The 27,765-nt window shown below is 46.6% G+C and overlaps 1 pseudogene; it reads right to left on the minus strand.

Annotated features, from left to right (window-relative positions):
- Window positions 1-2,489: 2,489 nt before the first annotated feature.
- The window catches only part of LOC130130988 (dynein axonemal heavy chain 2-like), a 334,340-nt pseudogene continuing 309,064 nt past the window's right edge, over window positions 2,490-27,765 (minus strand).

A 27,765-nucleotide genomic window follows, 5' to 3' on the forward strand; every position in this document is an offset into this window, starting at 1 on the left:
ATAGAGCTCAGTCCTTTTGAGACGGGTATAGACCGTAGACTTGCAGAGGTGGAACAAAGAGGGCAAGCAGAAATGCGTACGCTAATAAGAGTTTGCAGTTAAGTTGGCGGAGTGCCAGGCAGTTGCCTTGAAAGCCAGCAGCAAGGTTTTGAAGTCAATGCAGGCAACAACCACACAGGAGCCAAAGTAAGTATATAAAGAGGGGTGAGACATATGTGCAGGTTGAAAATAGACCGTTGTTTTCTATTCTTTACAGTGGCGGGATTGCACGGACTTTCATCTGTAAAGCTGCGTTGTAAAACACTTTTTAAAAAACGCTATACAAATTTTACTGGAAACACCCCCTTTGAAGAATCATATTTCATGACAACCTCTGGCATATAAATGCAAATACTGTGATATGTACTGTTAAAACAAGCAGACACGCATGGCACACCTGCTCCTTTTGGAGTCGGATTATTTCTGGCTGCGCGTTTGCGGTGGCTCGTTTGTCAAGTGTATTGAAATGAATAGAAAGTGAAGGTGAGTCAGCGGGGAGCCATTGCTGGAACGAGGAGGATTGATGTGCTCACTGCAGACGCCACCGCGCCCCATCATCAGCTCGTCTAAATGGAGCCCCTGGGTTTGTTCTGTGCCGAGTGTACCTGCGGTACAGTGCCCTTTACAACTCTCTGCTGCATTCAAGGCTGCTGCCGAGGGGTCATCGACTGCAGAAGGTTTATACACACACACATCTGCCCACACAGGGGTCTAAATTAGGAACTGAGCAGTAATACCAGTGCCTTAGAGTAGGACACTTAAAGGCTGCTGTATCAGCCAGGCCAGGCTTGTCTCTAGGCACAGTATTACACACAACCCCAACAGGACCGATGTAGCATACCTTCACACTGATGTAGCATACCTTCACACTTTTACAGCTGGGTTACAGCAAGCACTGATGCAACACCAGAGATGAACAGCAATCATTTGATGGGTTTGTACAGTATGAGGCTCAGGTGAGGATACTGATATACAGACGTAGATTATGAAATAAGCTTAAGGATGGACCATGTGGGGGGCGACTGGGTAGCGTAGTGGTCTATTCCGTTGCCTACCAACACAGGGATCTGCGGTTCGAATCCCCGTGTTACCTCTGGCTTGGTCAGGCGTCCCTACAGACACAATTGGCCGTGTCCACGGGTGGGAAGCTGGATGTGGATATGTGCCCTGGTCGCTGCACTAGCGCCTCCTCTGGTCGGTCTGTCGGGGGGGGGGAACTAGGGGGAGTAGCGTGATCCTCCTACATGCTACATCTCCCTGGCGAAACTCCTCACTGTCAGGTGAAAAGAAGCAGCTGGCAACTCCACATGTAGCAGAGGATGCATGGAGGGGGTGGAGCAGTGACCGGGACGGCTCGGAAGAGTGGGGCAATTGGCCGGATACAACTGGGGGGGGAATTAAATGTTCTGAGCCGTCACGGTTGCTGCTCCACCCCCTCTGCCAATCCGGGGAGGGCTGCAGGCTACCACATGCCTCCTTCGATACAACCGATACAAAGAAGCCAGCCACTTCTTGTCACCTGACAGTGAGAAGTTTCGCCAGGGGGACGCAGCACGTGGGAGGATCATGTTATTTCCCCAAGCCCCCCCCCCCCCAAAAAAAACAGGCAACCTGACTGACCAGAGGAGGCGCTAGTGCAGCGAGCAGGACACATACCCACATCCGGCTTCCCACCCGCAGACACGGCCAATTGCGTCTGTAGGGACGCCCGACCAAGCTAGAGGTAACACGGGGATTCGAACCGGCGATTCCCATGTTGGTAGGCAACAGAATAGACCACTACGCTACCCGGACGACCAGTAGCCACAATTTGGGTTCATTCATTAGTCATTCATTAATCCCTCCGCCACGGCAAGTTATAATAGTTACAGTTCCACCACTTGTCTGATATGGAGAACTGCCTTGTCACGATGAGCCACGGTGGGTTCAAGTTCCTTGTTGTTTCTCCTGTTCAGGTGCTTTCCATGCAGCCACTGCATGGACAGCATGCTGGTGTTTTTCTGTGCACTGCAGTTTGCCAGTTCACACACACACACACACACACACACACACACACACACACAAAGAGGGAGCGAGAGGGCTAGAAAGAGGCTTTGTGTGCTTGCCTCGATTCCAAGTCTCTCCGAGTTGGCAGTTTTTGATATTTCTGTCAACAATTAGGTTTTGAAGCGGAGATCCATTCCTGTAGGTGTCAGCAAGTGCTTGCGTGTGCGTGCTATAGTCAGGCACACCGATGTCAATGTTGGTGCAACGGGGTGTCATTGTGTAACAGCTGGCTGTAGTCTGACGGCGTGCCACGGAGAATGACAATGTCTCTACTCACAAAATACTGTGTACTCTGCGATGGACGGCGCCAGAGCGAATAAGAAGGAGAGCAAATTCAGTGTCGGCTGTGAGAGAGGAAAAAGGATAGAGAGAGGGGACCGTTAATAGTCGTCCCCCCGTGGGTTTTAGAGTTCATCGTGCAGGGCCTCTCCCTCTGCGTGGTCCAGGGCCCCTATAAGCAGCAGGGCTCCAGTGGCGTTGTCCCTCACCAGGACGATGAAGGAGTGATCCGCGTAGAAAAGCTTGGGCTTCCCCAGCATCTCATCTCCCAGCTTGGCTGCTCCTTCGCCGGCCTCGGCGGCTAGCTCCAGGGAGGCCCAGTGGAGCACGCTGCCCAGATGGAGCTTCCCCCGGCTCTTGGAGGACACCCCGGAGAAATCGGCCGTCTTCTGATCCCACGCATCAGTCAGACCCAGTGCTGCAAGCCGTTTCTGTCGGGAGGGGGTCAACAAAATATTTTGGAATTTACATTTTTTTAATGGAACAAAAGGCCTCGAACCTGTCGCCCTTAAATGTGGCCCTGCCCAACAAGGGCCGATCGCCGGCAAATGGCTCTGAACGAGCCTCTGCCAGGACGCCGATCAATTATGCAAGCAAAATAATCCAAACAAACCGGAAGAGGGAAAGCAGGTTTTAAAATTTCATTATACTGTGAAATTCGGAAACGTTGAAGGAGGCCGCATGCAGCCATTTCCCCATCCTCCCTAAAATTATTAACAAACACAAATATACTCCCTAAGACATTGACTTTGACAAAAAGAAGACTTTTCCCCCTGTGATATTTTGGTCTCCCTCCCAATTTGGGATGGGAAGGCGGATAACAGTTGCCCTTGTTGTGAAGCGGCGGTACAAAGCGGGCGGCAGGGGGAGCGGAGACAGAAGGAGGAAGCAGAGGATGAATAATTTAAGAGTGATGCCCCGTGACCTCAGCACCTTTTCTTTATTTTTGCCTCTTATATGAATTCCACAGAAAGATGTCATGGTGACAGGTAGTTTATCCTGCCATGGCAGAGGGGCCACTCACAGTGACAGGCTTCTCCAGGGGCAGGCACACACACACACACACACACACACACACACACACACACACTCACACACACACAGAATGCAGCCATGGCCGAGGGTAAGGAGGCAGAGAGACAAATGATTGAAGGTCTTTTGTTCCTGCATTGTTTGACACTTTTGTTGAATAATTTTGGTTTATTGGTATTGTTCAGCCATAAAATGGAGGGAAACTCAACTGATAACTTAAAGAAGTCAGCGTGGTGTCTTGTACCAGTCAGTATGTGGTAGGTCCTGTCATGCTGACTTGGGCTTTGTTTTCTTTTCTTTTCGTGAGGGTCTAAGGACAGGATGTTGTGTTGCTGTAAAACCCCTTGAGGCAAATTTGTAATTTGTGATATTGGGCTATACAAATAAAATTGACTTGACTGCAAAGGCCCTGACATGAAGTGACAGAGACAATGTAAGGTCCGAGGTATTCCTCATCTCTTTTTCCATTCATTTCATTCTAGTCTGCCCAAACAAACAAACAAACAAACAAACAAACATGCACACGCACACACACACACACACACACGAGCCAAGTCCAGCTCTAATGCACTTCTATTGTCCTCATCCATTATTCTTCTACTCTTGCGCTCCCCTTCCACCCTCCAGCACTTCCATCACTGTCTCCCTCTGCTGCTCTACCACTTCCCTGGCATCCCCATCCCTCACCCCCCCCCCCATTTTATCCTCCTCTGTCTCACTTTCTCCATTCCTAACTCAGTCTTTTTCCTGACCCTGGTCTACATCGGGGGCCCCCGGCCTCTCTACCTTCATTGCCAATCATTTCAAGGCTTTATTTCCCAGTTCCTTATCTACCCAGCACGCAAAAATGGTCCAAAGATTCAAGATCTTTTATTGTTACATCTCTAAGTACAAGAGAGTAAAATGCTTGTGTTTCAGCTGCTCAGCCGAGTGACTGATAGTAAGCCGGGGTATTCGTTGACTCCTTGACAGAGGAATGACAGAGGAAGATGCAGAAGACAGGAGGAAATGGGAATGGACGATCCGCTGTGGCGACCCCTAACAGGAGCAGCCGAAAGCATTCGTAGTAGTAGGTATGCATTGAATCTTTGGAGACTGATGTGTCGGTGGCGAAAAGCAACTGCCCCCCAACCCTCTGCCTCTTGTGTTTTCTCCCTCATTCACTCGCTGTCTCTTCCCCGAGGGTAAAATGATGTCTTAGCCGGCATCTCGCTCCCTGTATGGCGGACCCCGAGGATTGTGTTACCGGGGCATTAACGTGGAAGCCTGCTGTGCAGTGGCTGCGCGGTCGCCTGCCATCACAATCACGTGTAACCACCAGCAGGTAACTGGGGACTCTCCCATTGTGTGGAGAGTAAATGGAACAAACGTGCCTCTCACCCCCACACCTAGCTCTTCTCTTCTGCCTCTGCAAGGAAAACAACTCCGGGTTCATTTTTGGGAAAAGCGATCAAATGGTCAAAAAAAAAATTAGGGGTCCCCCACAAGCAGAGAGCAGGGTTCAAGGGAGGGGTGACAGAAGAGAGACCAGAAGAGGCCGGGGGGCAAGGAGAGAGAGAGACTGACAGACTTGACTTTAGGAAGTGCTCTTTGGCTGCCCCCCTCTCCCACGGCACCCTATGAATGGTAGTTGGAACGCCGTCGGGAGATGCATGGCAACGCCGAGCCGTTTGTCTGTGAGTGCGGGAAACAGGACCTGTCAGTTGGTGGCTCCCTCTTCACGTTGTGAGAGAGCTCAACTCCCACCTCCGCCTGGCATGACAACAACTCTCTGGCGTGTGGCGCCGTGCATCACCTTTAATCATTCTGACTGAGCAGGCTAAGTAGCCTGTTGGAGGCAGCGGGGACGATGGGAGTTAAGATGGGGAGGAGAGAGATGGCTTTGGGAGAGCCTGGATGTGCTGTTCTCCATCTCTGAGGAGTCGTCTCAGTGGTGGGTGTTTAATAAGACTGAGTGGCCTCAACGGGAACAATGGGGGAGCGTGAGCAAGCAGAGGGGATGGGAAGAGAGGAGCGGAGAGATGAGATCAAATGGGGAGTTAGCATTGCTAAGCGGCGCTCTTTTCATCTCGGCTGGCGGTCGCGGCTTGCCGAACTATGGGAATTGCCCTGCAGAAACGGGGTTGGTTGGTGTGTTTTTTCTTTATCTCCACCCTTCTCACTACTCTGGTATGTATTACATCTCATCTTAGCTCCTCTGCACTAACTTCTGCCTCCGCCAACCCTTTTTTCTGTTTTTAAGAACTTGTTGAAGGCGCGGCTAGCCGTTTCCAGTAACACGCTTCCTCATGGTAACGGCAGTAACTTTAAATTGTACAAAATGGGCAACTGCTCTCTGAAACCGCCTCAAACAACTTGCCCCCGGGCCTTGTCCAGACACATGCAGGAGCTAATAAGGCAACGTAGCAAGTCTACGTTTCAGCCTTTTAGAGGCAGATCTCTTTCACACTGGTGGAAAAGCTCTCCATCCACAGGTTCATTAACGACAACTTCTTTGACTGGTATCTTACTCAGGCGGGCTTTCCTTCCCCCCTCAGTCAATACTCTACCCCTCACTCAGATTAATGCTAGCCAGCACATACGAACGCATCCTGTATTCCTCAAGGCCATTTAACCACATGAGAGAGAGCCAATGGGAGTGTTGGCCTTTATTGAAACATTTAAGCTATGGCTATGAAACACTTGTGATTAATTCATATGATGCAAGGCTATGGTGCTAGTGTTTAAAGAGCTCTCCCTCGACACTGTATACTGCAGAGTGTGCTCTCGTAAATATTTGATGGCCTTTTGACCTCATTAGCCATGATTGAGTGAGCTCTCCTGTGCCCACTCATATGTCTTAGTCATTGACTAAGAGATCCAGCCAGTATGGAGCTCAAGCCCAGCCATAAGTGTGTGTGAGTGTATGTGTGTGTGTGTGTGTGTGTGTGAGTGTATGTGTGTGTGTGTGTGTGTGTGTGTGTGTGTGTGTCTCCCAGTCCGTACTGGATCAGCAGCAGAGAGCAATGCGGGTGTTTCAAGCAGTGACCTTTAGGCCAGGCTCATTAAGTCGTCTCTCTCTCACCACAGATTGTGGCTTCTCATCACAGTCTGTCCTTCACCAGAGTAGAGCAACAGAGGGAGAGCGAGTTAACAAATAATGGGAGATTTTTGGGATTAAAAAAATTTCTGTGATGCTTTCCATCTTGTCCCTAAGCGATCGACCTCCTCCTTCTCCGCCTCCTCAGTGCTCTCGTCCGCTGAATGTCCTTCCTATTTAGGTTAGCAAAGCCAAGGCGGGGCGAGTGAGCGGCGGCACATTAGCAGCACATGTGGGACTCACAGCCAGGATATTAGGTCCCTCCAACTGATGAATGGAAAGAAGGGGAGCCAACAGAGGAGGAGGACACGAGGGTGGGGGAACGTTTGCTAAGAATATTCACATGATTTGACTCAGGCAAAGAAGCAGCACAGGACTGCGAGTGTTGGCACACACAAATGGGCAAACACTCGCCCCGACAGCCATTGTGCATGTGCAGCAGCTCTGTGTGTGTGTGTGTGTGTGTGTGTTAAGATCCGATGACTACATCTCCACAATCCTCCCCATTTTGTCCAGATGTTCTCCTCGCTGTTCCAGGATCTGAGGCCATCCCAAGTCCTGACAGAGTGGTAAATAGTTTTAACGCGCTGTGATGAATTGGAAAATTGACCGTCGGAGGGGCACAGCAGGCTGCCACTGGCTGAGGGGCGTTGACTAGACAGGGGAAATGAGAACAGAGCAGCGTGAGCATCTTGGTTTGGCGTTTTCAGGGGCCCTGTGTAATAATCGCTTAAAATCACTGTTTTCTGGGAAGTAACGGAGGGAGGCAACACGCGACAAGACAGGGAGACAATGAGGAAAAAGAAAACAAAATGCTTAAGATCTTAGCTATAATTACATGAGAAGAGCAGTGTTGAGTCTTTTATTACAGCAAAAGTGCTTTGTTTTTTTGTCTTACAGGCTCTGCAGCAACAGCAACAACAACAAGAGTATTTCGACTATGTATTCTGCGCCTTACCCAGCCAAGTCGGAGCCATGTTGGAGAGTTGTTTCAAGCTTTAGTTGTAGATTACAACCACATCCCTAGAGTGTCATTACAATGTTAATGTCAAAAGCCTGCTCTTCAGGGCATGGATAGCTGAATAACAAGGCAGTATGATTTTACCAAGATGTTGTTAAACTAGAGTTTCGTGGCAGTTGTTTACTTTCCATTCTGACAATAAATGAAGAGCAAGACAAAAATCTCTTACAGTATTGTAACACTTTAATGTGTTCATGAACAGACACAAAAAGCACAGATATTTAAGTGCGCGCCCTGATCTCAGAGTGGACTCCCTTTATACATTTCAGCCCAAAACATGCGTATTGTTAAGGTCACAATGGTATGTACCCAGAGTTTCTCCCTAATCCTGTTTGGAGGAAGCAGCTCATCTTCATTGCTGGACTGTTGTTCTAATGGATAACAGAACCTACTCAGTGTTCATAGGTCAGGTCTCCTCTCATCCTTATCTTCCAGCTCATAATTCTCCAGGGCCGTTCCTTTCAGAAACTTGTTCCACTCGAATGATCTTCGGTACTCTTAGTAGTATTCATCCTCCTCACTGCTCGTCACTGCCAGCTGTTTCTGGCTTCCGCCTTCATGAGATCAATAACTGCGGCAGGCTTACACCCTGGTCTAACGACGAGACACGTGCTCTTAAGTGGGCCTGCAGGAGACTCGAGTGTAGATAACAAAATAAAAAATTTGAAGTTTTTTTTTACCAATCTGGGCATAACTGTTTATTGAAATACAAGCATGCGCTATCTGCTGTGAAAGTGGTATATCTCTCTCAATCAATATTAACAAACATAATCCCAGATTTCTCTTTAACACCGCAGCTAAATTTACTGAAAAGCAGCCGTCTGTTAGCTGCTCACCATTTATGGCCCACGAGTTTCTAGACTTTTTCTGCAATAAGGTTTTTGAAATCATAAACAAAATTAGTTCATCTCCAGCTACTCCTGCAGATCCCGTCTTACCAAATTAATGTCTGTACAATGAGTCACTAGTAGTCACTGTTATTAAAACTTTGGAGACTATCTCTCAATACTCCCCCCCCCCCACTTTATTTTGTCATTGTATTCTTACAATGAATTTGTTCTCTGCATTTAAACCATCCTATTGTATAGTATCAGTGGGCTCCTAAGCTCATGTCAGTTTCTACATTAACTACTTGCCTACTTGACCCTTTACCTGTAAAACTTTTTAAAGATCTCGGGCCTTTCCTGGGACCTACAATACTACACATTGTTAATTTATAACTTACCACTTGCACTGTTCCCAGCAGTTTTAATACAGCTGTAGTTAGACCTCTACTTAAAAAAAAGGCACCCTGACCCAGAGTCTCTTAACTATCAACCAGTCTCTAATCTTCCTCTCTTTTCTAAAGTACTAGATAAGAGTCATGTATCAACAACCTTTGACCCATATAGAACTATATAGATAGATAGATAGATAGATAGATAGATAGATAGATAGATAGATAGATAGATAGATAGATAGATAGATAGATAGATATGAACCTTTAAAACTGGCTTTCAGGGCCTGTTACTCCACTGAAACTGCCCTGATCAGAGCGGTGAACGATCTGATACTAGCTATGGACTCTGATTCCACCTCTGTGCTTCTACTACTGGAACTCCTTTGACACCACTGATCACTGTATACGATCAGAAAGTATAAATTGTAAATTTTGGTGTCTCTGGCTTAGCTCTCTTGGCTTAAGTCCTACTTACCTGGAAGAACACAGTTTGTCTGCTATAATAAGATTACATTGAAATTCTCTCACATTAAATATGATGTACTCCAGGGCTCAGTTCTTGGCCCTTTACTTTTCTCTCTTTATATTTCACCTCTTAGCCAAATTATATACAGTTATGAAATAAATTTCCATTGATACTCAGCTGTATGTGCCTATAAGGGCTGATGTGAATAGCATTTCTGAGTTGTCGCAGTCTGACTTGTTGAATGGAGATGTTGAATGCTTTACTCTGAATGTTTGATAGCAACTGACAAGAAAAAAAACCTCCCATCTCCGGAATTTCTGTGACTAATCACTTATGTCAGTATGAAAATTTGAAATTGCAACCTTCTGTCTCTTGTCTAGATTCACAATGAACTACAAAGGTCAAACTCAACCAACCGACACCATCATCATACCTGAGCTCCCCCATGGTCCTGCGTCTCAGGGGAGACGTTTTCAGGACAGCCTCACTGGTGTGGGGCCCTGCGTAGATTTAACTCGGCATCTGCGCCCCTGCTTTGGCCCCCTTGGGGAGAATAAGTGTCAGCGTGTGCTATCAGTCGGGTCTCACGTCTGGTGTTCCACTCACACACTAAGTTTGGTTTCAACCACTGCTGCCAAAAGGGTAATTAAAGACAATTCAACTCTCTCCAGGCCGAATCATTCATCCACGGCAAAGTGTTCAGCCCTATGGAATGCTTCTGGTAGACCAAAATATGTGGAAATACTCAATGACTTGACCAACCAGCAACTGACCCTGTGTTTGTAGGTGGAATTCTCTTTATGACTGTTTGAAGTCAGCTGAGGGTAGCGCTTGATTTCCTTGAGGAATAATACTGCACTCCTCAAGCCCATTGCTATTGCAATTGACCGCCTTCAAGGTCGGACCTCATGCTACTATGGTGAGCTCATACCTACCCTCTTTGCTGCTCAGGCTAAACTACATAACCTGCAAGCTTCAAACCTGCGGTATTGCTCACATAGTATCTTGTAAGCCACCATAGCTGGCATTGAGAAAAGGTTCAGCAGCTTCTTACAGCTGAAACACTGATGTCAATGAAGCCATCCTGACTACAGCAACCCACTTGTTTTTCAAGTTGAGGCGGTTGCCTCCCAAACTAGCTGCAGAGAAGAAGAGGATACATCACCTGTTTCTGCTCTCAGCTGAAGAGGCTTGGCCTTGTGTCAGAAAGGGAAACTGCCTCATCAAACACTGCTGAAGAGAATGAAGATAATTTCTTCATCTTCCCTGACCAGGCACAGGTAAACTACTCTCAATTCAGTGTCTTAAGGATAAACTGCAATTTCATGAATTAATCATCAAAAATGAATATTCATCAATTAAAAACAAGTGCAGCTAGTTTCATGTGACGTTTTTAACTATTTGTGATATTAAAAATCTTTGAATCTAATGTAAATTCATAACCTTGTTTCTCTGTTTGCTTCTACTCTTTCCAGTCCCAACAACAGGAACTGAGAGCCAGTTGGGCAGAGAGATGTTGCCCAGCCACAGCAAAGCAGAGTTGCTGACCCTTCACTTTCTGGAGGACCCCAGAAAAGACCTTTCCTCGCTGGAGTCAGATCCACTGACCAAGCTTATCTTTGTGAGATTCAACTTCACTTTGCCATCATCGGCACCAGCTGAGCTTCTCTTCTCCTTTGCAGGCATGATTTAACCCCTTAACAGAAGGCGAGTAACAGCTGAACTGATGGAGAAATTAGTTGTGCTGAAAAACAACTAAAACAGAGATGGAATGACTGCGGTGTTAGGGGGTACACAAAGGAGTATACTCTTTTTTTTAGGTTGCTGTTGGCACTGGGGGGAAGGGGGGGGGGTGCTTCTCTTTCTCAACTATTTTGTACTGTATGATACTCTGCTGTAATGGTACTGTTGTGTCTTGCATTCAGTCAAATTGGTTGCTTGTAAAGCTGGAGATCTCAGAAATGTACTTACTCCACTGCACTTATAGTTATCGCTTTGGAAAAAGGCATCTGCTAAATGCCCAGTCTTATGGTCCTCTGAAAGGACTAGTGCGTCACTGAGGCCTAACTGTTCAGTTCCCCCAGTTGCATTTCAATTGGCTGTTCACAGACTCAGTTAGTCAATGGTCGCTTTGACTGACAGAAATCACCCAGCATGCACCCCTGAATTCGCAGCCTCCCACCTCCAAGATATCCTGTTTGGCCCCTTCAAATCTATGATGTGGGTCAATTAACAAAGCTCATCATTTTAAATGTAGGGGGGTTAAGGTCAGACCCATACTGAGGCCACTAAATGCCTAAAATGTGATATCAGTTTGTACAGAATGTATCTTCAAATGACAAATTACTTGTATTTCAATTAAACACATTTTTCCTATCAGTATTTTGTATTTTATTTTGATACATTTGATGAGTAAGTATTTTTAATTTTGTAAAGACACACTTTTTGATGTATTCGTGCTCATCGCTGCTGCTACTAAACACTGTGTCCAGATGAACTGATTCAACTTCCTGGGATTTGCTTACCTGGATTATTGAGCATGCATCAGAACAGCCATCCATCCATCCATCCATCCATTATCCAAACCCCTTATCCTGCTCCCAGGGTCGCGGGGATGCTGGAGCCTCTCCCAGCAGCCGCTGGGCATCCACACACAAAGACTGAATCCCTGTCAGGACGCGTTTGTGTCCGATTTGTTTTCCTGCATCGCCACCAAGCGGCCAGATGGCTGAGAGAGAGGAGAGGGGGGGGGGGAATTCAAACGCTCTGGCTGTAACTGTTGCAGAACCCGCCACAAACTTCCCCCACAGGAAACGTCAGAGAAAACGTGACACTCCTTTAAACCGACACCACGGCACGGCGCGGCACGGCACGGCGCGGCACGGCTCGGCTCGGCACGGCTCGGCTCGGCTCGGCACGGCAGGGCAGGGCAGGGCTCATCCAGTGGCCGCTGTTTCACAGACGTGTTCAGTAAACGTCACGACACGCGAATCTCATCCAGCCTTGATTGTTTGTTTGTTTGTTTGTTTTCATGGAAGGAGATCACCAACTCCGCGACCTTCTCCCGGGGGGAAAAGAACAAAACCCCAAACTACCGCAAAATCACCACCACCAACATCATCACCACCGCCACGTTGATAAGAGTGAGACGTCACGGGACCCGCGGCCCCCACCCGCCACCAGCACACGCGACTTCACGGCCGCTCGCTCTGCCGTGCAGGCGGGGGGGACGAAGCGTGGCAAAGCGCCGCGTGAGGAGAGCGGGCAGCGCGCAGCAGCGTAGGCCACGCCCCGCAAACGCGTCCGAAGGGCGCCGTGGTTCCCCCGCGACCGCAGTTTAGGGCAACGCGGATCACGAAGTTAACGTTGTGAGGCTCTGCGATGCAGGCTACGTAACTGTTACATGCGCGCGCACACCCACGCACGCGCAACGCCCCTCCACCCCCCCCCCCCATAAAGTTGACTCAGTCCATCAGGACACAACGTTTACTCAGGCAGACGTCTCATCACTCACCTGAGCGACCTCCTCACTCATTTTCCTTCCGCGTACCTTTCGTGTGCACCTGCACGTCAACGTCTCCTGCGAGGTGCCTGGGAGGTGCCGTAGTGACCCCCCCCCCCTTGTAAAATAGTGCAATACTGGAAAATCTGCAAGGCAGCCCATCCTCTGTTTTTTCTCCCCCGTGGATGACGCCCGCACAGCCACGCAGCCCCCCCCCCCAACAAAAAAAGAAAAGAAAATGAAGCAGCGGGGGCTTCAACACTTGGGAAAAAATCCACACTGTCGACACGGGGGGGTGGGGGTGGAGGGGGGGAGGCTGTAGGCGCACAGGTTAAGCTGAGAATCCGCTGTGATGAGGAACATGAACGTGTTCTCTCTCCCGTGAGCAAGGCATGACGAATGGACTCATCAGTAGTCTCGCACAGTCATGTCGCCGTCCTACAGCATTGCACAGCTCTCTCTCTCTCTCTCTCTCTCTCTCTCTCTCTCTCTCTCTCTCTCTCTCTCTCTCTCTCTCTCTCTCTCTCTCTCTCTCTCTCTCTCTCTCTCTCTCTCTCTCTCTCTCTCTCTCTCTCTCTCTCTCTCTCTCTCTCTCTCTCTCTCTCTCTCTCTCTCTCTGACATGAAGTGCCCCGCCTCCGTAGTCAAACACACAGCAGGACTTGTAGAAATTCCATCATGACAACTATTCATGGGAGAACAATTGGCACCACGGCTCTGCCCTCATAACTCCTTGGTCCAAAAGGTAAAATCTCATGATGGTATGTATACATAAAAGAAAAAAAAGAGCCACTTGACAGGTGAAGGTGTGATAATCTTCAATCCCTGTGATTTCACCCATACTCTTGTCAGAAAACAAAACAAAACAAACAACACTGGGGCAGAACGTGTTAGGTGGCCCGATCAAACTGAACCCAATCACCTCAGCTGTTCGCCGTTTTATTCACAGCACGTGATACCTTATGCAAGCCGGCCTTTCACCCATTATGGATGAATATGGCGTGGGCGCAAGTCCATGAACACTGGGATGGCATCCAGCGCTTTACCTGTGCCCCCGTCCATGGGGTTAGTGGTTGTGTCAGGAAGGGCATCCGACATAACATTTTGCCAAATCATTATGTGGATTGACAAAACCATACCGGATCGGTCGAGGCCCGGCTTAACAACGACCACCATTGGTGCTGTGCCCTCACAGGGTACCGATGGAAACTATCAAATCTGCTGTGGCGACCCCTGGGACCCTGGGAAACAGGGGAACAAGCCGAAAGAAGAAGACGACACTATTAGATTACAAGTTTTAGTACACTATAGAGTCTATAGTGAGTCTATCTATCTGGTCTATCTGGCTGAGGGGAGTGAACCACTCAGACACCTGTTAAGACAGGACACGGAGTTCAAATGGGACACGACACATGACAGAGGCATTTCAGCAGATGAAGGAGACCATCACAGCCGAACCAGGGCCAGTGCTAGCCTACTTTGATCCAAAAAAGGAAGTGACACTCCAGGGGGATGTGTCGAAAAAATGGCCTGGGTGCAACCATCACGCAAGAAGGCAAACCGGTGGCATACGCATCCAAGCCTGCTTAACAGCACAGAGCAGAACTACGCCCAAATTGAAAGGAGCTGTATGCAGTCAAATATGAGTGTAAGAGATTCCACAAATACCTCTATGGGCAACATGTAACCGTGGAATCAGACCACAAGCCACAGCCTGTCCACGGTGTCTCCCCCCCCCCTCTGCCGCTCAATGACTGCTGGGATAGGCTCCAGCATCCCCGCGGACCCTGAGAGCAGGATAAGCGATTTGGGTAATGGATGGATGCGAGACTTTATGTTTATCGACTTTTTTTTCTTCGCGTGCCCATGTGAATGGCCTCGCGTGCCACCGTGGGCACGCGTGTCATAGGTTGCCGACCCCTGACGTAGATAAATAAGAACTACCTGCTGTGAGTGGACGCATAGCTGGGGGTGGGCCTAGGTGGGCCTGGATCCACCCATTTAGGAACTCAGACCCACTCAATCAGAAGGCTTCCCTTTTTTTTTTGCTGGATCATCCAGTGAGCAACAGCCAACGAATACTCGTTCAATGATCTGACTACGTGACCAATAAAATAAAACAATTCTTGTTGCTTGCTTCTTCAGTCAGATTTTTTGAGTGGCAGCGCATTTCGCAAATGCCAGATTGCGAGCAGCCCTCCTCTTTCACTCAGTGTACAGCCCGCGCCATTGCAGAGGAACAGAGAACTACTACTACGGTAGGTTAAAAACAAAAATCATGGCGAAACAAGTAGTTTGCTGAAGTTTCTAACAAAACCCGTCATGAGGAGGAGCAGCAGGAAGAGACACCTACTCCTGCGACAGTATCTCAAGTGCTTAGTAACAACACAGCCCTTTCCTCATCCGCAGTAGCATGTGACTTGGCACTTGATTCTCCGACAATGACATCCACTCCTCCGTGCCAAAGCACAGGTACTAAGAAAAGCAAAATAAATATTTAAAATGCCCAAGAATGAATATAAACTGTATTTTACTAGTGTTCCTTTGTTCCAGGCTGGGCTCGGCCCAGCACTGAGAATACAATAGAACTTTATTTGTCATTGTACAAGTACAACGAAATGTGAAAGTGCAGTTCTTATCAGTGCAAAGATCAATATAAAAAGAAGGAGTCAAGACTTAGCAGCATTTAGTGCGGTTATGGCTCGGGGGTAGAAGCTGCTCTTTAGTCTGTTTGTCCGAGCTCTTATTGTCCTGTAACGTCTGCCCGAGGGAAGCAGTTCAAACAGATGGTGTCCTGGGTGGGATGGGTCCTTGAGGATGCCATGGGCTTTTCTGAGGCAGCGGGAACTGTATAGATCTTCCAGGGAGGGGAGTGGGCATCCGATAATCTTCTGGGCGGTGGTGATGACCCTCTGGAGCGCTTTCCTCTCTGCTGCTGTGCAGCGTGCAAACCAGACACAGAGGCAGTAGGTCAGTATGCTCTCTATGGAGCAGCGGTAGAAGGACACAAGTAGTGAGGTGGTAAGGTGGTTCTTCCTGAGGATCCTCAGGAAGTAGAGTCTCTGCTGTGCCTTCTTAACCAGCACTGTGGTGTTAACGCTCCAGGTCAGGACCTCCTCCATGTGTATGCCCAGAAACCGGAAGTCCGATTTCTGGGTATACACATAGAGGACATACAAGCCCCATCAGACTTGTCCACTATAGATGAACCTGCGACCCAACCCATGTGCAGTTTATTCCCAGTGACCACTATAGCAGGCAAAGCTAGGAGTTTTTCTGCCCAGTGGTATGAAAGATTGTCATGGCTTGAGTACAGCACTTCAAGGGACGCTTTGTTTTGTAAGGCACATTGCCATTTCCCCAATGTGGCCACTGAGGGCTGAGCCATAAAAACTGGCTTCAAAGACTGGAAACATCATTCCCAATTTTGTGTGAAGCACGAAGGTAGCAGAGCACATGCTGCAGAACCGAAGGATACAAGCAAAGCCATCAGCCGGGACGGGGAAATGTTACCAACCAGTTGAACAACGGTGCTGTCAACGGGGCGTTTGTGGAAAGGAATAGAGAGCACATTAAAGTTGTAATAGACCTCGTTTTATTCTGTGCAAAACAAGACATGGCTTTGTGTGGGCATCGTAAAAATGAAGCAGCATTGAACAGAGGCAACTTCTTGGAATTCTGTCAACTGAACTCTAACTGTGACCCAGAAACAAAACAGCGACTGGAGGAATTGCCTAGAAACGGGAAACCTACGAGCCCTGAAAACTAAAATGAGATACTGGAAATTGCAGCATCGCAACTTATACACAAAATAAAAACGGATTTGCATGACAACAGATACATATTATGCTGCAATTTTGGCAGACGAGTGTGAAGACTTGTGAAAACAAGAGCTTGTGGCAGTCCGTATCAGACACATACACAAAGGCATGTTGAAGGGAAGCGCTCTGGGTTTTGTGGAGACTGGGGACATGAACGCAAATGCTATAGTATCAGCCAAGATCCAGCAAGTACTGGAGCCGTTGCAGCTGGACCCCGTGTTGTGCGTTGGATTTGGTTTTGATAGGGCACTGGTTATGTCCGGCAACAAAGAAGGGGGACATACTATGATGTTAAGGAAATATGTGCATCGCAATTCCCATCCCCTAAACCTCATCCTCTGCACAGCATCGAAGGTGTCCCCCGGCATTTCATCATTTTTCGATGTCTTTAACAACCTGCATAGTTTCATGACAGGGTCACATAGACACGTTAAGACTTATGGAGATCGAACAACAGCTGCGACCAGGGAAACAAACATCGGAAGCAGAGATCCCGCGATGTCCGATGGAGCTCGTGGTCGAATGCAGTAATTAAAGCAAAGCCTCGACACTTTCGCTCCAATTTTGAAGACCCTTACTGAGTTCTCTGAAAGCTCCTGCCACACAAAACTTGAAGCCAACTCTACTTCAGCAAATGAAAAAAATTTGTGTTTCTACTTGTCACGTTCAACAAGTTGTTTGAAATGAGCGACTACGCCACTCAGGGGCTACTCTGGTAAAGTACTGACACTGACACATGATCTGATGAAGAAACATGTCATTCTGAGCTGGGACCACTGGGTCTCCAAAGAGGAAGTTGCCAGCTAAGTTGGGCGATATGCAGGTTGGCTCTGCCGTGGGCAACACAGCATGTGTAAAGGACAACTCAGACCTGAACACACATATGGAAGGATATGCTAGACAGACAGACCATGGAACTGGACACTCGTTTTAAGGCGGACACGTACGGGTTCACGAGAGCCTTTGCTGCTGCTTGCTTGCCTCAGTCAAGCATCTTTGGTGACACGGCATTAACACAGCCCGCCAGCACACACTTCTCCATCACTGTGGAAGATGCAGAACCTTAAGTGTTTGTACAGCAGCTGAAGGGAAAGGTCCCAGCGGACGGGACCTTTCCATCCCTTGTTGAAGTGCTCAACGCGTGCCCCGGTGACATATTCCCCAGAATGAATCGTCTCCTATGGGCCCTCGTCACCCGACCCATAACAAGCTGTACTGCTGAAAGGGTCTTTTCAACTGTGAGTCAGAGAAAAACTGGCATCAGGGCATCGATGATGACACACAGACCGACTCTTTATCCCTCCTCCCCTGTGAAAGAGAATTAACTGACTCGTTGGACTATAATGAAATAAACTCAGTGTTCAACACAAAACCCCATCATCTCCTGCCATCACCATCACAAGTAAGCTAATGTACAATTTCAGACTGTAGCCCATTTCAATATTATTGTTTACTGGGTATAGTTTTTGTTGGGTGTGCAATTGGATTTTATACTGGTGTGTGTGTGTGTGTGTGTGTGTGTGTGTGTGTGTGTGTGTGTGTGTGTGTGTGTGTGTGTGTGTGTGTGTCTGCCGTGCCAGGCTATGTGATGCTGTTAATGTTCGTCTTGGCACTGTAACATTACCTCTGATGATGTGTAAGGGTTGTATGATTAAACTGTGGTGCATTCAGGCAAGTATACTTGTAATGGCCTATTTTGGTTAACATTTGCATTTCAGAAGCTATTAAGTGTGATTGGTCTTGGACAGGCTTGGCCCACCTGATCCTCTCTGTGCCCACCCACACTGTGATTTCTGCCTACGCCACAGGCTGCGAGACAATCGAGTCCTCACTTCAAAACACTCGTATTTAACATGGGGTGCGCCCATAGATGACTTTGGTTGAACAGTTTTCCCGCCTCCGCCATGTTTCAAATGTTGTTGTTTTTTTCTTGAGGCGATGTAGCCAGCTCCACGACACCGCCTGCACCAACACAGATCCAACGAATTGATAATGAAACTCGTTGCCAACTATTTTAATAATCAAATTTGATCAATTCGTTGCTGCAGGCCCTAATTCATACGTCATTCAAAGGCATTCGTAGAGAGAATTACTCTCATGTTATTTGAGGATGAACTGTCAGGTACCTTTTTTTTTACGAAACACAAACCACCTTGAAAAAGGAGCAAAGCCTTGCAAAAACCTCAATCGCCTCCCATCAGGAATTGATAGAGATTTCTGCAAGGCTGTTTTCCTCCCTCTCAAGACCTCCCTGTGTGTGCCATCTCCCTCTGGCAAGTCAATGATCCATCCAACCATCCAACAATGTGTCAGAGGGTACATTATAAATTCACATGCAAGTTTATTTTTGGCTGCCTCCGCCCCCAAAACACCTCCTAAATCGGAGGTACAGAATTTCCTTTTTCTCTGTCACAACCGAGCTTGAGAATGAGCCAATTTGAATTCATCATGTTGGTAAGACCCACCCTCCAGCAGGAGACCACCAGTACACACACACACACACACACACACACACACACACACACACACACACACACACACACACACACACACACACACACACACACACACACACACACACACACACGTGGGGACCTGGGCTTGATAAAGAGGCTCTCAAACCCTGAGGAAGTCCTGCATAGAGCTTTCATGGGGAACATTCCCTGAGCCTGAAAACAACCTTGAACTCAAGTTCCCCCCCCCCCACATATCCCACCTCCCCCACTGCTTCCCCTCTCTCATTACAAACCCATTCTTCCCCTCTGCTCATTTCTCCAGGGCCCTTCTCTCTTGTTTTTCTCTCCCTCTCTTTCAGCAGTTTGGGCCAGGGCCTTTCCAATGGCAGAGTCCATGGCCTCTCTCTCTCTCTCTCTCTCTCTCTCTCTCTCGCTCTCTCTCTCAGTCGCTCAACGTCAAACAGCTCGTAGCGTCTTTTCCGGCGAAGCTTCATTAGAATTAATTTGTTTGAATAGGTTCATTTCGCCTGCACTCACTCCCTCTCTCCTCTCTTCTTCAGCTTGGGGGAGATGTGTATTTGCATAAAAATGCCCTCATGATGAGACACAACAGGACATGACATTCCAGGCCACATCCGGACAGAATGACAGAGATATAGGGAAGAAAAAAAAAAGAGAGTAGGATGGAAGATGGACAGCCAGACAGAGGGAGGTGAGCGAGGTAGGAAACATCAAGGGTGACTCACTCTTTGCTGTCTTCTTGAGGTTTTCCACAGGTTTAAAGTGGATGGTGGGGTTGGGGCAGACCAGCAGCATGGGTTCAACCTCCACCAGGAAGGCATTCTTCTTGTCCCTGCTTACGCCCTCTAGGTACAAGTCACAGATGAACACTCCGTCCTGTGTGTGTGAGTGTGTGTGTCTGTGTGTGTGTGTCTGTGTGCGTGGCTGGTGTGAGAGGGTACTGGTGAATGTGGGTGGGCTTGTGTGCTGTTTATGTATGAGCGTGGGGCTGTATTTTTGTGTGACAGGTGTGTGAGAGAGAGTGTGTGTGCATGTGTGTGTGTGCGTGTGTGTGCGTGCATGCGTCTGTGTATGTGGGGGGAGGGGCGGGCATTGGCAGAGTCAACGTGGAGACTTGATGAGGTTCGGGTGAACGGGAACAACACACTCGTCACGCAGAGCGCACTCACCTCACAGCCAGCGGTACATACAGACCAACACACTGGAGCCACTAGCTTAGCCAGTTTTGTTTTTAGCCTGGTGGCTAGGCTAGCCAGTCACTTTTATTGAGGCTGTTAAGTTTTTAGCACTTTTACGGACTTTTGATGCCAATTTTATCACTTGATCGTACTTTCCCCCTGCTGTATGACTTGCGGGATTGCTTTGATTTACCTGTCCCGGCTACCAGGTTAGCGAAGCTCACCTTTAGCATGGCGAGTAAGTTAAACTATCGATAATGGCGAACTCACCTGCATTAAAACTGAGCTTCATTCCATAGAGACTTTGATCGAAGATCTTCTATATCGCCAAGCTCAACTATCTTCTCAGTTAGCTGCCATCCAGTCCAACCCAGAGGAGCTCAGAGGCCTGGTTGACGGTCTGGGTTTCTCTCGCAGCTGGTCCTCACTGGTAAAGGGAAAGAGACGGATCTCTATCCGCCTGTTTGATCCTGACTTTCATCTACCCCTGGCAAACTCATTCTCTCCATTGACAGAGCTTGCTGACGGTATCCAAGCCAGTTACCCCGTTGGCTGATGTCAGCAACGGAGCTACACCACCGACTAAGAAACATCCTGCAACATCCGACTCAGTGTGTTATCCAGTTTACATCCCCAAGACCAAGTGTTCACGATTTGAGCTCACCAACTCTACACCACTGTCCCTTCAGCCTTCAGCTGCCCAACTACCCTCTCCCTCCACCGCTACTACCAAGGTCCCTACCACAGCGGATGTGGTGGCTGACACAGATGACCGTCGTCGAAAGCTGACAGTCTATGATGGAGGAGGCCTCAACGGTCAACCTGAAATCCTTGTGAATGGCGAGTCCACCTCCAGGTTCATTAAGTTTCCTGGTAGCATAACTTACTGTTTCTCTGGATGTAAAGTTACCAATGTCTCTATATACATTCCAGCCATACTTGATTGCCATCCATCTGTCCACACTGTTCTCATGCACGTTGGAACCAATGACATCATGTCAAGGCAATCATTAAAACTAGTCTGACTTTGAGTCCCTCACTCTAACTTCAGAGAGCCTGGGCAAAAACTGTATGTTGTCTGGCCCCATCCCATCCCTAGGTAAGGCTCAGAGCGCTTTAGCTGCCTCCTAAGTCTGCACTGCTGGTTAATGAATTTCTGTACTGCTACAGGCCATGGTTTCATTAACAACTCTGACTCATTCTGGCATAGGAGGAACCTTTACAAAAAAGACAGTATTCACCCAAACAGTGAGGGGTTAAGCAACTGACATAACCTCTTCCATTGTAGAGCTTCCTCAGGCTCAGGTTTAGCTGCGTGCAAAGATCATGCATCAAACTCTAACATGTGTCCCTCTAGTTTTCCCTCTGACAGGTTATAGCATTATTTTTCTGGCTGAGCCTGGTCCTTACCCAGTCTATCCTATCTCGGTCATAATTAACAATAGACCACCTAAACGTGTCAAACACTGTCAGTCTGCTCTTAATGCAAACTACCTTTCTCAGATCTTCATCAAGAGTTGATTCTCAGTCAAGACTTTCACTCCAACAGTGTTTATATTGTGTACCATGAGAGCTCTGTTAAACAAGACTTTTATTCTTAAAAATCTCATTTTGGGGGCTTCCGGGTAGCCTAGCAGTCTATTCCGTTGCCTACCAACATGGGGATTGCCAGTTGTATTTATCATTTAAGCCAAATGATACGGGTAACATTAGTACCCTTCATGACTGCCTGGCTACTATTAAGGAATGGATGTGACTCAATTTCCTTCAGCTCAATTCAGACAAAACCGAGGTTCTCTGTATTGGTCCTAATAAGTTTGTCTCCGAAGCAAAACCCTATATCGGCCCTCTGGCCACCAATGTAAAACCCTCCTCAAGAAAGCTGGGCGGACTCTTCGACCAAAATCAGAATTTTGACCTAGTACACATAAATAAACTTGTGCAAACATGGGTTTTCCATCTCCTGAACATCGCAAAAATCAAATCAATGCTATCAACTAGAAATATTGAGTTACTAATCCATACCCTAATGTTTTCCTGCCTTGACTACTACAATGCTCTTTTCTTCTTTCTCAGCCAAGCAGCCCTGTCCTGCCTTCAACTCGTGCAAAACGTTGCAGCCAGGCTGCTAACAAATACCAATCTCAGGTTCCAAATCACACCAATCCTCACATCCCTTCATAGGCTCCCAATAAGTTATAGAATAGACTTCAAGATACTGTTTCACATATAATGGCTTACAAGGTCTTGCCCCTTTAAACATTTCTGAACTTTTACATCCTTACTCCACCTCTAGGCCACTCAGACCTTCCGACCAGGGTCTCCTATCTATATCCCACTCCCTTTGAAAATCCAAGGGTGATTGTGCTTTCGCCATAAGGGCCCCGTCCCTCAGGATCAGCCCCCCCACCCCCGTTAGATCAGCTGAGTCTTTAAACAGCTTTAAAAAAAACTTCAAAACCCATCTCTACCGACTTGCCTTCCTTGTATACTTTTTGGTATGATTATGTGTATGTTGTTTATTTTTCTGTCTGTATCTTGTGCAGCACTTTGTAACTTTTTTTTAAAAATGTGCTATATAAATAAACTCTTACTTACCTACTAATATCTGAGGAGTTGCCTCACTTAATCAATATTAATAAACATAACCCCAGATTTCTCTTTGACACTATCTACATTTACTAAAAAGCAGCCATTTATTAGCTGCTCACCATTCATGGCCCATGAGTTTCTGGACTTTTTCTGCAATAAGGTTGATGAGAGCATAAACAAAATTAGTTCTTCAGCTCCAGATCCGGTCATACCAAATTCATATCTATATAACCTGTCACTGATAGTCCCTGTTATTACAACTTTTGAGACTATCTCTATTGAATATTTGACTAAGCTCGTGTCAGCTTCTAAACCAACCACTTGCCTACTTGACCCTTTACCAGCAAAACTTTTTAAAGACCTCTGGCCTTTCCTGGGACCTACAATGCTAAACATTGTCAATTTATCACTTACTACTGACACTGTTCCCAGCAGTTTTAAGACAGCTGTGGTCAAACCTCTACTTAAAAAAAACTTCCCTTGATCCAGTGTCTCTTAATAACTATCGAGAGTACTGGAGAGAGTTGTGTATCAACAACTTTTGACCCATATAGAAGAAAAATATCTATATGAACATTTTCAATCGGCTTTCAGGGCCTGTCACTCCACTGAAACTGCTCTGACGAGAGTGGTGAACGATTTACTAGCTATGGACTGATTCCACTTGTGTGCTTCTACTACTGGACCTCAGTGCAGCCTTTGACACAGTTGATCACTGTATGCTATTAGACATAATAAATTGTAATTTTGGTATCTCTGACTTAGCTCTTGCTTGGCTTAAGTCCTATTTATCTGGAAGAACACATTGTGTCTGCTATAATAATATTACATCAAAATTCCCTGACATTAAATATGGCGTACCTCAGGGCTTGGTTCTTGGCACTCTACTTTTCCCTCTTTATATTTCACCTCTTGGCCAAATTATACACAGTCATGGTATAAATTTCCATTGCTATGCGGATGATACTCAGCTCTATGTCCTATAAGGGCTGATGATCATACTCAAATGTCTAATTTAGATGTTTGCATCGCTACTGTGAAAAAAATGGATATCACTAAATTTCCTGCTTTTACGAATCCCCCCGCCCTTTTTTCTCTCTCCCCAACTGTATCTGGCCAATTGCCCCACTCTTCTGAGCTTTTCCGGTCGCTGCTCCACCCCCTCTGCCATCCTGGGGAGGGCTGCAGACTACCACGTCTCCTCCAATACATGTGGATTGGCCCGATGCTTCTTTTCACCTGACAGTGAGGAGTTTAGCCAGGGGCATGTAGCGTGTGGGAGGATCATGCTATTCCCCCCAGTTCCCCCTCTCTCCTGAACAGGCACCCTGACCGACCAGAGGAGGTGCTAGTGCAACAACCAGGACACATACCCAAATCCAGCTTCCCACACGCAGACACAGCCAATTGTATCTGTAGGATGCCCGACCAAGCCGGAGGTAACACAGGGATTCGAACCAGTGAGCCCTGTGTTGGTAGGCAACGGAATAGACCACCATGCTACCCGGACGCACCAAGTTTCCTGCTTTTAAATTCCAATAAAACTGGGATGCTGGTTGTTGAACTTGCTAGACACAGACACCAATTTGATCAAGTAACAATAACTATCGACAACTCTGATTTCAAAAAGTGTGGCAGCCAAAATTCTTGTTGCCAAGTTTGATCCCAGCCTTTCCTTTGATAAGCACAGTAAAGAAATCACCAAGACTGCCTTTTTTCACTTATGTATAGCTAAAATTTGGTCTTTCCTGTCGATGGCTGACACAGAGACTCTAATACATGCATCTGTTTCCTCCAGACTTGATTACTGTAATGTTCTGCTTTCAGGTCTACCACATGCTAGTACAAAAAGTCTTCAGATGGTTCAAAATGCTGAAGCTAGAATCCTAACTAAAATGAGAAAATTTGACCATATTACACCAATTTCTTCCCTCCCTTCATCGGCTCCCTATTCATGTTAGATCAGACTTCAAGGTGCTTCTGCTGACTTATAAAATCCTAAATGGGCTTGTCCCACCATACCCGTCTGATCTCCTTAAACCATACATTCCACCTCGAGCTCTTCGCTGTCAAAATACAGGACTCCTGTGTGTACCCCAAGTTAAAAAGAAGTTAGCTGGAGGCAGGGCCTTTTCTTCTCAGGCTCCGTTCTTGTGGAATAACCTGCCTGCTGCCCTCAGACAAAGTCTGTTGAGTCCTTTGAATCCAAACTTAAAACTCATCTTTTTGACATAGCTGCAATTAGTTTCCTTTAAACTGCGTGCTTTACCACCTGTACTGCATGGCGGGTCGGTTCCTGTCTCAATGAATTTACCAAGCACTGTTCTGCCGACCGGCCTGGTGGCACAGTGGTTAGTGTGGTCGCCTCACAGCAAGAAGGTCCTGGGTTCGAGCCCTGGGTTAGCCCAACCTTGGGGGTCACCTCCTCTGTGTGGAGTTTGCATGTTCTGCGTGTGTTTCCTCCGGGGGCTCCGGTTTTCTCTCACAGTCCAAAGACATGTAAGTGAGGTGAATCGGCCATACTAAAATTGTCCCTCAGTATGAATGTGTGTGTGTGTGTGTGTGTGTGTGTGTGTGTGAGTGTTGGTCCTTTGTGATGGCCTGGCGGCCTATCCAGGGTGTCTCCCTGCCTGCTGCCCAATGACTGCTGGGATAGGCTCCAGCATCCCCGTGACCCTGAGAGCAGGATAAGCAGTTCGGATAATGGATAGATGGATGGATGTTCTGCCGACAAGAGTATAGAGTATAGATTATTAACTATTGCAAACTGTTCTCTTCTCTCACATGGCTTTTCTCCTCCTGAATGATGTCTTCTCCTTTCTCTTCTTGTGTGTGTGTGAATGGTGTGATGGGAGTCTCCCTTGTGTCCACGTGCAGTCTGTCCTCCTCCCGGGTCTCCATGGTGATGGTGGTCACCACCTGGACACTGCTTGGCATCCTCCTCATCACATTTTCTTTTTATAGATCTTATAAATCCATGGATTTATAAGATATATAAAAATGATAGCAAAAGTATAAGGTACAATTTTATTATCATGTTTCAATATTATATTCTTCTCTCACTCAGATGATCACTAATCTGTTTTTTTTTCTTTCTCGTCTCTTCTCCCACGTATGTGAATGGTGTGATTTAAGTCGCCCTTGTGTGCACGTGTGGTCTGTCCTCCTGTCAGGTCTACATGGTGACGATGGTGATGTGGCTCAGGCCCCGGGCTGTTCCGGTGGCATCTGGACACTGCCTGGCATCCTCCTCTTCATATATTTTATAATTCCATTATAATTCTGTTATCCTCTTTCACTGTTGTATTCTGTAAATTGTGGACACACAACATCCATTGCACATCTGTCCGTCTTGGGCGAGAGATCCCTCCTCTGTTGCTCTCCCTGAGGTTTCTTTCTGTTTTATCTCCCTATTAAAGGGTTATTTTAGGGAGTTGTTCCTTATTCAATGCGAGGGTCTAAGGACAAGAAGTTGTGTTGCTATATAGCCCACGAAGGCAAATTTGTAATTTGTGATAATAGGCTATAAAAATAAAATTGGCTTGACTGTAAAACCGATTTGGGTGAAAATAAAAATGGGAAAGCGACATTGAGGAATGATCAAAAAAAGTGTATCATGAAAAGAACTTTTCAGGGAACTGAAAAGTCAACGTTTATCTGGAATGAAAAAAAAAAGTTACAGAGTGGAGGGATGGAGGGTGAATACTAATGGCCTGGGAACAGCAGTGCAAAGGCACTTTCATGAAAATGTGTGCGGTATCGAGTCACCTTGGGCGGGACGAGGAGGTTCTTGTCATCCACTGTGGCTACAGTAAACTCCCAGGACAGCGTGTCCACCGATACCTGTCAGAGCAATACAACACAATGTTGGCAGACAGCCACAGACACAAGTCTTCTTTATATTACTAACAATACCAATGCGGATGATAATATAAATAATATTATGGATAACAAAACTGCCACTACTACTACTATTACTAATAATAATAGCAATAATCATATTAATAACAGCAAAAATAATAACGATAATAATAATAGTTGTGATAATCACAATAATCTTTTCATAACATTTTTCAAAACTAGTAATATATATTCCAGAACATGATGTTTGCCATCACCAGGAACAGAGTCAGACAAAGCTTTTATAACAGCCTTATCGCAGCAATATTTAGCCAGTATATGACTGACTGACAGGAACAAAGACGTGTCTTTGAGAAGAACGGTCAAAGGTTGTTCTTTGGATAACAGTAAGTGTTGTGGTTGAGGCAAGTTTGTAATTTGTGATATTGGACTGTACAAATAAAATGGACTTTACATGTGGCTGAGGTGTTTAGAGGCTGTGGTTTGTTTATGAGGCTTACGTTAAGTAGCTGGAATAGTGTACAGTGGTTGGGCTTGGAAAGCCAGCAAAGGGCAAGGTAAGAGGGTGTACTGCAGTATGAGGCTGTGTGCATGTGTGTGAAGGAAAGAGAAGAATAAAATAGTGGGTGTCGACTTTATTTGTAGGAGTAAATAGTGTCTATGTTAGTACTTGTCTATGCATGTGTACATAAGTGTATGCATGTGTCTGCACCTGTGTGAGCTTGTGTATTTGTGAGTTACTGCATATCTATATCTATATCTATATATATTAAGATAAATATCTCTCTCTCTCTCTCTCTCTCTATATATATATATATATATATATATATATATATATATATGATAGATATACATAGCTACATAGCAAATAGCTACACAGCAGTAGAAGCTAAAGTTTTTTCCCCCTACATCTATCTTAATATTCCGCTCCTCATTTGTTGAGAGCTTTTATCAACACCTTGGTTTCTGAAAAAAACCCGCTATATATATATATATATATATATATATATATACATACACATACACACACACACACACATACATACACACTCACTGGGGAGAGGGACGTCTGGAGTGCCCTACTTAGCTTGCTGCCACCGCGACCCGACCCCGGAGAAGTGGCTGAAGATGAAGGAATATTATATATATATATA

The sequence above is a fragment of the Lampris incognitus genome, chromosome 20 (assembly GCF_029633865.1).
Source record: "Lampris incognitus isolate fLamInc1 chromosome 20, fLamInc1.hap2, whole genome shotgun sequence".
Lineage (NCBI taxonomy): Eukaryota > Metazoa > Chordata > Actinopteri > Lampriformes > Lampridae > Lampris > Lampris incognitus.